This window comes from Pelmatolapia mariae, linkage group LG5 (assembly GCF_036321145.2).
Source record: "Pelmatolapia mariae isolate MD_Pm_ZW linkage group LG5, Pm_UMD_F_2, whole genome shotgun sequence".
NCBI lineage: Eukaryota > Metazoa > Chordata > Actinopteri > Cichliformes > Cichlidae > Pelmatolapia > Pelmatolapia mariae.
The window spans coordinates 33,096,725-33,107,141 of NC_086231.1; the positions used below are offsets into that span (position 1 = coordinate 33,096,725).

Sequence of the window (10,417 nt, forward strand, 5' to 3'; positions counted from 1 at the left end):
GAGGCCGTCAGTTGGTGAGGTCTCTCCAATCAATAGTCATTAACAGTGTAGTCAATGTGCGTTTCAATACGACACGGGAGCCAGTAACAGATTATCGACTCTCTCTCCCTTGATACACTCGTGTGTGTGTGAGTAAGTGTTCTCACTGCCGCCACCTGGAAATTAGTCCCTCTCCCTTTAAGTGGGAGGTGAGCTGCAGGGTGCTGGGGACGGTGAGAGTTGGAAACCCAGACAAGCAAACAGAAAGTCACCGGGAGTGAGTGAGTGAGTGTGCGCGCTCCCCGTCTCCAAAAACATTTACGCATCGCAGCAGTGTTCCGCCTGCCTCTCACTCCTCACCGTCATCTTACTACAAACAGCAGCCGGCTCTCTCCACTCCGAAGGACCGGGAGGACAAGTCCGTGCGGAGCAGCGTCTGTCCCAAACCACCGTGCTTTGCATGCGGTGAGCAATTAAAGCGGGAGAGGAAGAGGAGGAGGACGGAAGTTTATCCCCCCCTCCTGTCTGTCTCTCTGGTGGAGAGCGCAGGGCGCAACGGGACTGGTGAGTGGAGGCTTGATGGTCACTGTTCGTGGAAATATTAACCACTGTCGTTAATAAGAACTCACTGGGAGTCTTTACTTTAGAAGGAACTTCCCAAACTCAGATCAGTCGGAATTCCACCTCATCCATCAACTTCTAACTTTCCAAACATTCCCATTGAGTCTAACTTGCACCAGCTTCTCCATTTACTCTTTCTTTTGACTTTAATGCATAATTATGTGGAAAAATGAGCGCTGCACTCGACCTCACTGCTCCGCTACACAATTATCGAGTGGTGTGGGAAATTATTATTATGATGATGATGATGCTGGTGATGGGGATGATGTCAGTTCTGTTGGCAGATGCAAATGAGCGGATATCAGCAGGTTCACCGAGAATAGGCACAGGTGTCAACATTTTAGCAAAGACTTCAACACCCTTCTTTTCTCCATAAAGCCCCCATTTTTAGCTGATCCACTGAAGTATGGCAGTGAATAATTAGAACTTCATTAAGTTTCAGAGTGAGGAAAGTTCTCCTTGTTGTACTGTGAAAATTTGCCAGTATATAAATATCTTTTTATAAAGATGTGGGGTGGGAAGCAGTGGCACTGTGTTGCAGTGGTCTGGTCTGTAAAGCAGTGGAGCCCTGAGGGTCAGTGATGTCAGAGGTGCCACCTTAGGCTCCTTTAAGTATGTTCAGGGGTTCTCAGCATGTTAAAAGGGTCAGGCATTGGCAAGGTGGGAAACGGTTCACAGGTCTGGGAACAGTTCAGAGGTGACATCTCAGTGCCGAGTACAAAGTGTGTGGAAGGAAGGAGTGTAAGTGTGTGTGTGTGCTTGTCTTTACAGTGGCTGGTTGCATACAAAGCTGTCCATCAGTGGGGAGTCCCTGACCTTTCTTTCTGTCAATCTCCTTTCTGTCCTCTTTCACTCTTCAGTCCCATCTTCTCACCCCCTGCTGCCCTTCATTTCTTTTTCTTTTCTTTCTTTTTTGGAGTCTAGTTTAATGCTGCATCTTCATATCCTTTAGCTTACTGCACACACACACACACACACACACACACACACACTATCTTTCAATCTCTGCGGTGGACAACAGAACCAAGCAATGCAGACGTAAAAAGTCTGCTTGTCAGCAGCAATGTACTCCTGCTCTCTTCTCTCTTTCTGACACACACACACACACACACACACACACACACACACACACACACACACACACACACATAACCTCGAGGACTGGTTTGGCATTTCACCCTTCACCTCCACCCCCTCCCTATCCCTCCACCGGCCCCACCTTCTCTTTTGGAGCTTTGTCTTCCCAGGTGAACGGGTTCATGCCGGGGGAAAGGTGACCTGCACCTTCACTCGTGCTTTGTTCGCTGGCCCGAGCACTGTCGTGTCTCATGCCACAGCCTCGTCACATATTGCTTTCTAATTAGCCAACAGGTGTCTGTTAAGTTCACGCGCTAGCACAGCTCAAAGTAGTTACCACTGTTTTATAATAAGAATAAAGTTATAGGGGCGGAGTGAAGTTTACATTTGTTTCCTTTCTGTTTACTATGAATTTCCACCTACATGGCAAACCACAAATGAAAGGTAACGTTATAAAGAATCAGGAACAAACTGATGTAATCAGAGTTTGGTTGTTCAAGCTGACTGTGAAAGGGAGAACATTAGCTGCTTCTAATACCTGACAGTTTGTTACTTTGCGCTCTCATGTTTGGGAGTTTTGGATCCTTGTTAGGCCAGAAAAGCGATGTCAACCTTGGACTCCAGGGTTTTTTAATGGGCGTGTTATCGACCAACTAATTAATCAGTTAATTGTGAAAGTAACTGTAGCCACAGTTTGGGCTCATTTATCAACACTGTACCATAAATGGAGCTAAGCTTCAGATGTTCTCTAAAACGTTGTTGTTGTCATTGTTGCACTTGCTGTCCTGTAGGTGTTTGTGAAAGATTGGGCATGTTATAATTGAAAAGAGATGTCAGTAGGTTTTTGTGATTTTAGTGTATACTGGGCACAGTAAAGAAGATTAAAGTTTATGAATTCACATCCACACTTGGTCTTCCTGTGAAGCGTGATAACAAATTGTTGTAAGCAGGCGTGTTGACAATAATCTACTGTTAGTGGGTCATTGTTTGTACCAATTTTTTAGACTTGAAATTTGTGCGCTCCAGTCCAGTGTGTGTGTGTGTGTGTGTGTATGCACACCACTTCCTATGCATTGGACGTCTCCATCAGGGCAGCAGAGCAGACTTAAGTTTTTTCCTCGTCTTTCCTCCTGACCTCTTGTATCCTCTGGACATTGTTCTCTGAATCCTATTGAACCAGGAGTCCACAGATAAACACCACAATGGAGAATAATGGTGTGTGTGTGTGTGTTCCTCAGCCTGTCCTTTAGCGCAGTGTGAGGCCAAGCCAATCACGCAGAACAATGCTGGGTTTGGGGAAGCTTGTGATCTCTTTAAAGAAAACCACCATCACTGCATTTTCTCTTTCGGAAGAATCGCAACAAGCGTGAGCGCTACATACATCACTACATCACTCTGCCGCTTGAGCTACAGACACACTAACAGTCCGCAGTATAAGCGTGTCGTCTGTCCGACTCTTCAGACGGGTCAGCATAAGGACTTCACTTATGTTGTGCAGCAACCTAAAAATCAAATATACGGTGACCGAGTCATATCATTGTATCATATCAGGTCACTGTGCTTTAGATTTTTGCTGTTAATCCATCTTCCTGAGGGTTAAACCTCCAAAATGAACAAATTAAATTAGTTTTCATGTGCAAAGAATTTGGACATTGAGATTTAAATATGAATAACATAGTGTAGTATAGTCGACAGTCGATCAGCTGAATCATTATTTAACCCAGGAGTCTTGAACCTGCAGCTGGTCCTGAATGTGGTTGTTTTGCCCATCTCTAGATAAAAAGTAGAAATAAATATTTTTTTTAAAAAAATGATTCCTTTAAGTGGTTCTTTACATTCTTCACACATTAAAAAAAATATTGTGTCATAGCACAGAACAACAGTCCCTCGAGGTGTGTGATGCTTTAAACTGTGTACAATATATTAAAGCTAATCGGATTCAAAGCGCCCTGCACAGGATGTAGTTACAGACAAACATTTTAGAACTGTGGTAGAAGTTGTGCAGTGTTTAGCAATGCTGCCTCACAGCAAGAAAGTCTTGGGTTCAACTCCATCAGGCAGATGGACCCTTCTGTGTAGAGTTTGCATGTTCTCCCTGTACCTGCATGGGTACTCTGCCTTCTCTCCTTTTCTGGAACTTGGTTGTCTGTGTTAGCCCTGCGTTAGCCTGGTCACTTGTTCAAGGTGTAACCTGCCTCTTCCTCTAAGACCTCAGTTGGAAGAAAATGGATGGATAGACTCTCAGTTTTACATGTTTCTATTGATTAGTAATGAGCAGTCATACACAATTCCAACTCAGACAATTTAGCGATAGCCAGTTTAGTAGTGCCTAAGTCCTTTTCATTCTTTTTATTTTATTTATTCCATATGCTGCTATGAAAAAGATTGGCGTCAAAAGAGTTTTATTATACAAAAATGCACAATGACAATAAAGAATTTGTTTACTTTGGCAAATAAACCTAAAAAGGTAAACAGTTTAAAAAAATGTTTTCATAAACACAGTATTATTCAAAATATACCTCCAGCCTGCTGTACTATTGTTATATATGGTAAAAGATTGAAATTATTCACACCTATTAGTAATGTTGGAAGGGTTTTTTTATGTGGGCAGCAGGTTCATAATAAGGCCCAATTATGTTTGAGATTTCTTTTGGTCAGAAATTGTTAAAAAACAGCTCTTTGATAGTAAAGTTTACCTAACACTGATTTAACTGTATATTCAAAAAAGCTGCATGTTTTCTGATCTCTGATGTGATGATTTACTGCTTTTCCCTACTTTTGCATGTTGGCTGGTCAAAGTATGACAGCTTTAAATGTAAGAAAACATTTTCAAACAATTTAAATTAAAAAAAATTCACAGTTAGATATCGAAAAATCTGTATTTGTAGTTATTATCATTTTATTAACATAATATTAATTATTATTATTATAATATTAATTAATTAATTACTCTTTAATTATAATATCAATTAATTACTGTGGTAATAAGTTCACATGTGATAGAGTTTAGAGGCTAGTACTTATATTGATACTTCTGCAAAGTCAACGTTTAACAATCCCGTAAAACATATCAAATCATGTGTTGTGTTTATAGAACATTATTAGGAAAGAAATTCAGTCAGCTGATTGTTATAAAAAACAAAATAATACCTACCTTTTAATTTTGACTAAAATCCGTTCAAATCGCAGTATTTTATGGCATCATCACTGCCCACTGTTGGACAAACTATGTAATGGCAACACAATACCTAATGTCCCACCTTCATCTACTCTTAAATGTCTTATTTGCCTTTTTTTCTGTCTTATCTTGTAAAGCCCTTTTTTCTTTGTTTTTAAAAGGTGCTACATACATGAAGTTTATTATTATTACTATTACTATTATTATTATTTTCTGAGTTAAGGCTAGCCTCTCAGACCTGCGCTTCAGTTTCTTATTGCCCACTTTTACTCTTACTGCACCTGACTTGTGTATAGGTGTATCTCCTGTAAAACGTCTCACTGACTTATCTTTTGGTCTGCAAAAACAAAAAGTTAAATTGAGCAAAAGTAATTTGGCTCCTCGTGCAGAAATAATGTGCAGACCAGTTTAAATGGCTGCGTGTTTAAAAGCTCTCCCGCCTGGTGCCTGCCTAAAGGAAACATCTGTTGAATGCAGTTAGAAGAGACTCATAAAAAAGTAGGTAAACCGTGACATATTAGGTGTCAGTCACCAAAATCAGTAATGACTTTGCTTTGTTGTGTTTTGTGGCAACAAGTTAATCAACTCTTGCAATGCTTTAAATCGTGTTCAGTGAATTGTTTTTGAGTGCATTTGGATTATTTGATTAATCGACGGCGCTGTTGATGCTATTTGCTGTTTTTCTTAAGTGAAAATATGCTGAATATCTAAAAAAACAGTTTTTTTTCTGGTAAAAATATCGCTTAGATATTCAGTTTAATTTGATGAAATATTTCTGTTTAAGATCACACTGTGTAAATTCCTGCCTGTGTTCAGGCTTCTCTGGTGACGAAGGTGCTTGGCTTTTATAAAGTGTGATTATTCTGGTTAATTCTTCACCATGTCCCTGATAGGAACGTGATATCGCAGTCAGCTTCTGTGCCTCACAATGGGCTTTTTTGCATTATCTAACAGCCTCTTTTTCCTCGTGTTAAGCCATCGTGACCCGTGAACATGTAGTCTTTAATGATTCTGTACATCACTATCACAAAGACCAAAGTGTGGTGCGTCGAGCACACGCGCCGAAGAGAGGGAGCTTTTGATAGAGCGGATGAGCGGAGAAGTTTCAAGGTGCTCCTTGTATTCATTTCTGTTATCTCTGATGCAAACGGGGTGAGAGAGTGCAGTAATTAAAAGTGGAGATGGAAGGATCTCAGGTGGAGATGTTAGAAGTCATGTCTTTGTGAAGGAAACATAAAGGTGGAGAGGTTGGTTGAATGCCTTTGCCTCATCTTAACATCGCTCATCACTCTTCAGAGGACTTTTTAAAGACACTTTCCACCTGTTGCCTTGGTACAGGAAAGAAAAGAAAGATAACTGTACACACTTGAGAGGAAACACACACACACACACAGGAAGACTCATCCTGGGCGGGTGATAAAACACAAGTCTTACACTGGTGATGGGCCACTTTCAGAGATACTACAGGCGCGCACACACACACCCTGCTGTGTACATCTGCACACACCTTCAAGGTAAGATACCTGCTTCAACCTTGGCAAAGCCTTCTTTTACCAAACTCATTGTGTCCTCGCGGTTGAATGTCTTGCAGGCTTGTATCTGATTGCACGGTTGAAGCATCTAATCACTAAAAGCTTCACATTACACTTGTTTTGTTTATCTTTTTAAAATATATCGACGGGATTGCTGTACCCCTGGCATGCCATTCATTTACATTCTGCCAGCTGTGCTTTGAATGTGCGCTCACCCGTCCGTGAATGCTGTCATAAGCCCATAAAAACGCGCTGTTTAGCCAGAGGAGGGGGGCGAAACCACAGCAGGCTATTTATCAACAGCTGTAAATCATCTCCGAAGAAGAAAGAACGGAACCCTTCTCGAACGCTGGCCCCTGCGCCGCGTTTCTCATGCTACTTTTGATCACTTTCTAATCCCTTAAAAAAAACACACACAACAAGGAGAGAGGGAAAAAAAGTTTTCTGAACTTTTCCTCTCCACGCCTGCATTGCATGCACGTGTGTTCATTCAGCACGCAATGTCAGAATACAAGCTCCTACAGGACTTAGGTGTGTTTGGCTGAATGTTGCGCTGGAGAGGGAGGCTTTTGTTGGAAAGTATGCGGCGAGTTTTTCTTTTGTCTCTCTTGTTCCCATAATGCTCGTCACATAACGGCTCTCTATTGTTTGGCATGCGGGACGTGAATGAGCAGGTTTATGTGGACTCTTTTTTTTTTTCGTGCCCCTTAATTTGAAGAACGTACAAAGAACAAAAAAGGAATAAACATGATGATGAGTGGATTTTGTGCCACTCTCGTCAAGATAAAAGTGCGTTAAAGAGGTTATTATTGGCTTAATAGATAGCATTAATGCCTGCACTGATCAGGCTCGCTGACAGTTTATTTATTTTTTTTGCTGCTGAGTGACATAAAGGCCTTATTAAATTACGTTTCAACGCCTTTTACTGCTTTCTCAGCATTAACCAACAGATTTGCATGGCTATCAGAGAAGTGCGCATGGACATACGTCTTTTTTTGTTTGCCACGGTTAAAGATAAAGGTATAATCGGCTTGTTCCCACCCTTTTTCCAGCCGATTTGTTTATTTCTGAGAGAATTCACAAACACTCTATTGATAGACGAGCCCTGCACACACAAATAAAAACACACCGGTTTCCTGGTTCATTTACATGACTTTCTCCTGCACAACGCTGCTCTGTTGTCATGTGAAACCTAAATTTTCAATTTTTTTTTCAGGACACAAAACTGTATACCTGTTTGTTGTATGTGTGTATGCGTGGGTCTATAGTGCCATTTGCAAATGACCAGAGACCGTTTGTTTGCTCCGCAACAGCTCCACCAGCATGATTTGCATTTCCTTTTTAAAAATCAATGAAATCTAAAGCGACAGTAGGCCATTATGTGCCGGTTTGCTAGAAGTTGGTTGCGTGTTTGACTTTGTGGTGTATGTGCAGCATGGAAAACAGGCCAGCGCTCCTCCGCTGCTTTGAACTTCTTTGATGACTTATCATTTGTGGGGTAACATTAGATTGTATTAATGTTAAATGAAAGAGGGGGCATAGGGGCACAGTCTCTCTTTAAATGCTAAAACACACAGACACACATCGTCGGTAATGCAGGTGACACTCTTCTGGCTTTAATCTCCCACTCTCCACAGCTGAGCGCGATAACTTGTCTAAAATCATGCGCTCACATGCATCCAAACTTTTGTACCTCTGCAAAATAAAGAGAGAAGCGAAGCCGAGTTACAGCAGTGGACACCGTCATCCTCCGAACACCAAACTTTTGCTGTTCTTACTGCTGTTCCTTTGAGATGAGATAAGGATTTAGTTTTCCATGTTTTAATTCTTGTTCACTTTCTTTCAGTTTTATCGCAGCCTGAAGTTTAACACAATTGAAGGCGAAACCACCCAGATAAATTTCTGTATGTGGCATTGAAGCACCTTATCAGCCCGTCACCTCCAAAAACAAAAGATGCCTGCTAACTGGAAAGAATGGTCAGCTTTCTTTTCAAATCCTAGAGCTATATTTAGTTTACTCTTTAAGCTACTTCATTAGTCAGCAATAGTATTTAACTAGAAGTAGTCAAAATTGGGGGGAAAAAAGCATTTAAAGTTTTTTTTAAAAAGGCTCTGTAATTTAAACAGCTGGGCACAAACAGCAGGAAATAGTGCACTTGTTTTGGGACTATTTTCAGCTGTGGATTCGTATGCATTTAGTGCTCTAGTGAGTATTTACAGCAGCAGCACAGGTGTGTGCCACAGTAAAGTACAGTGTGTGTGTTTGTGGTGTTGAAAGAGCATGTCAGCCGGTGCAAAAGCGTGCCTCAGTCAGAGCAGTTGTGAAAACAGCAGAGCTCCGTGAAACAAAGGAATTAAAAACGATAACACAGTAATTGCTGGCAGATTCCATCAACTGCTGATTTTTTGCTTTCTTCACCTTATTCATTCACAAAACGAAAAGCGTGGAAAAACACAATTTTATCCTCTCAAAAATAATCTGCTTGGCAAAAAGAGTTCAGTCCTGTTTGTCAGCCTAAAGTTAACCTTTAGCTGTTTCTGCACATCTAATAGAAAAGGCAGCAAATCCATTTTTCTACCTGGGCTCTTCTTTCTTCTCTGTCATCTGGCAGCACAGGAGATAAGCACGCTGTTACTGAATCTAAGAAAAAGGAATGAAAAGAACCTTTTCTTTTCCCCCCCAAAAAGTTGAATGACCACATTTTTTGTGGTTAATGCAAATAAGAAGAAGGGTCTGCACGGGGTGGAGGTCAGAGTGGATGGATGGGTTAACAAAACATCAGACAGTTGGGTTTTTTTTAAAAAAACATTGACTATTGATTTGTAGCTGTGACCACATGTTTGTTATTACATTATATTGTGATAATGAAGACCTGCTAACCTTACCTTAGTAACTATTTTACTCCATATCACCAAGCCATTTTGTATGTAAATCCAACCAAACTTTTACCGTAGCGTGAACGCACCATAACTGTTATTAATGTCTTTGTATCGCTGCCATCTATGATGCCGCATCAGATCAAAAAACTCTTTCAGTGTGTTTGAGCAAGTGAAAACTTTTGCTATATAAAACATGGTGTTGTTGGCAGCTAGTTACTGAGTGCAGGCAGCTGGTAGTACTCAGTCAAGCTCAGCCCCAAGATTGCTTTTACACTTATTATTAAACTATAAGTCATAGTTGCTTTACACACGGTATATGCTCACTGGTCACTTTATTAGGTATACTTTGCTTGTGTCAGGTTGGACCCCTTTTGTCAAACGTGGTGGATTGCATTGAGATCTGGTGACCATGGAGGCCAGTGAAAATGTTGTGGCACATTATACTGGTGGAAGCAGCCATCGTAAGATAGGTAGTGGACATAAATGGATATCCTAAGCAACTCTGTTCAGGTAGGCATTTAAACAACCCTGAACTCTTACAAAGGGGCCCCCAAAGTGTGCCAAGAAAATATCACTACACCACCAGCACCAGTCTGAACCTTTGATACAGGGCAGGATGGATCCATTTTCTTGTTCTTCTTGACAAATTCCAAGTCTGTTATGTTGCAGCAGAAATCAAGGCTGTGTGTTTCCAGTCTCCTATTGTGCAATTTTGATGAGCCCGTACGAATCGTAGCCTCAGTTTTCCTGTTTGTAGCAGATGGAAGTGGCATCTGACGAGGTCTTCTGCTGCTGTCGCCCATCTGCTTCAAGGTTTGACCTGTTGTGCGCTCAGAGATGCTTTTTGGTTGTAACAAGTGGTAATTTGAGGTCAGCTCGAAGCAGTCTGGCCATTCTGCTCTGACATCAACAAGGCATGCTCTCCCACTTTCTGTTTTTCAGATCATTCTGTGTGGGAAAATCCCAGTAGATCTCCAGTTTTTACGACATCCTGATGTACAGCCTGAACTTCAACAGGGCGTCTTGATTATGTCTACATTTGTGAGTTGCTACCGTGCAATTAGCTGATTAGACATGTACGCTAGCAAGCAGTTGAAAAGGTGTACCTAACAAAATGGCCAGTAAGTGCATATCCTGACTGTAGAATATC

General features: G+C 41.2%; 1 protein-coding gene across 2 annotated transcripts in view; it reads left to right on the forward strand.

Moving 5' to 3' along the window:
- The first annotated feature begins 256 nt into the window (after positions 1 to 256).
- The window catches only part of LOC134628132 (transcription factor SOX-13-like), a 45,979-nt gene continuing 35,818 nt past the window's right edge, over positions 257 to 10,417 (forward strand). For both annotated transcript variants that reach the window (XM_063474816.1, XM_063474817.1), the window contains exon 1: positions 257 to 543. The gene's annotated coding sequence lies outside the window, so the exon portion shown is untranslated. The remainder of the gene's footprint in view (positions 544 to 10,417) is intronic.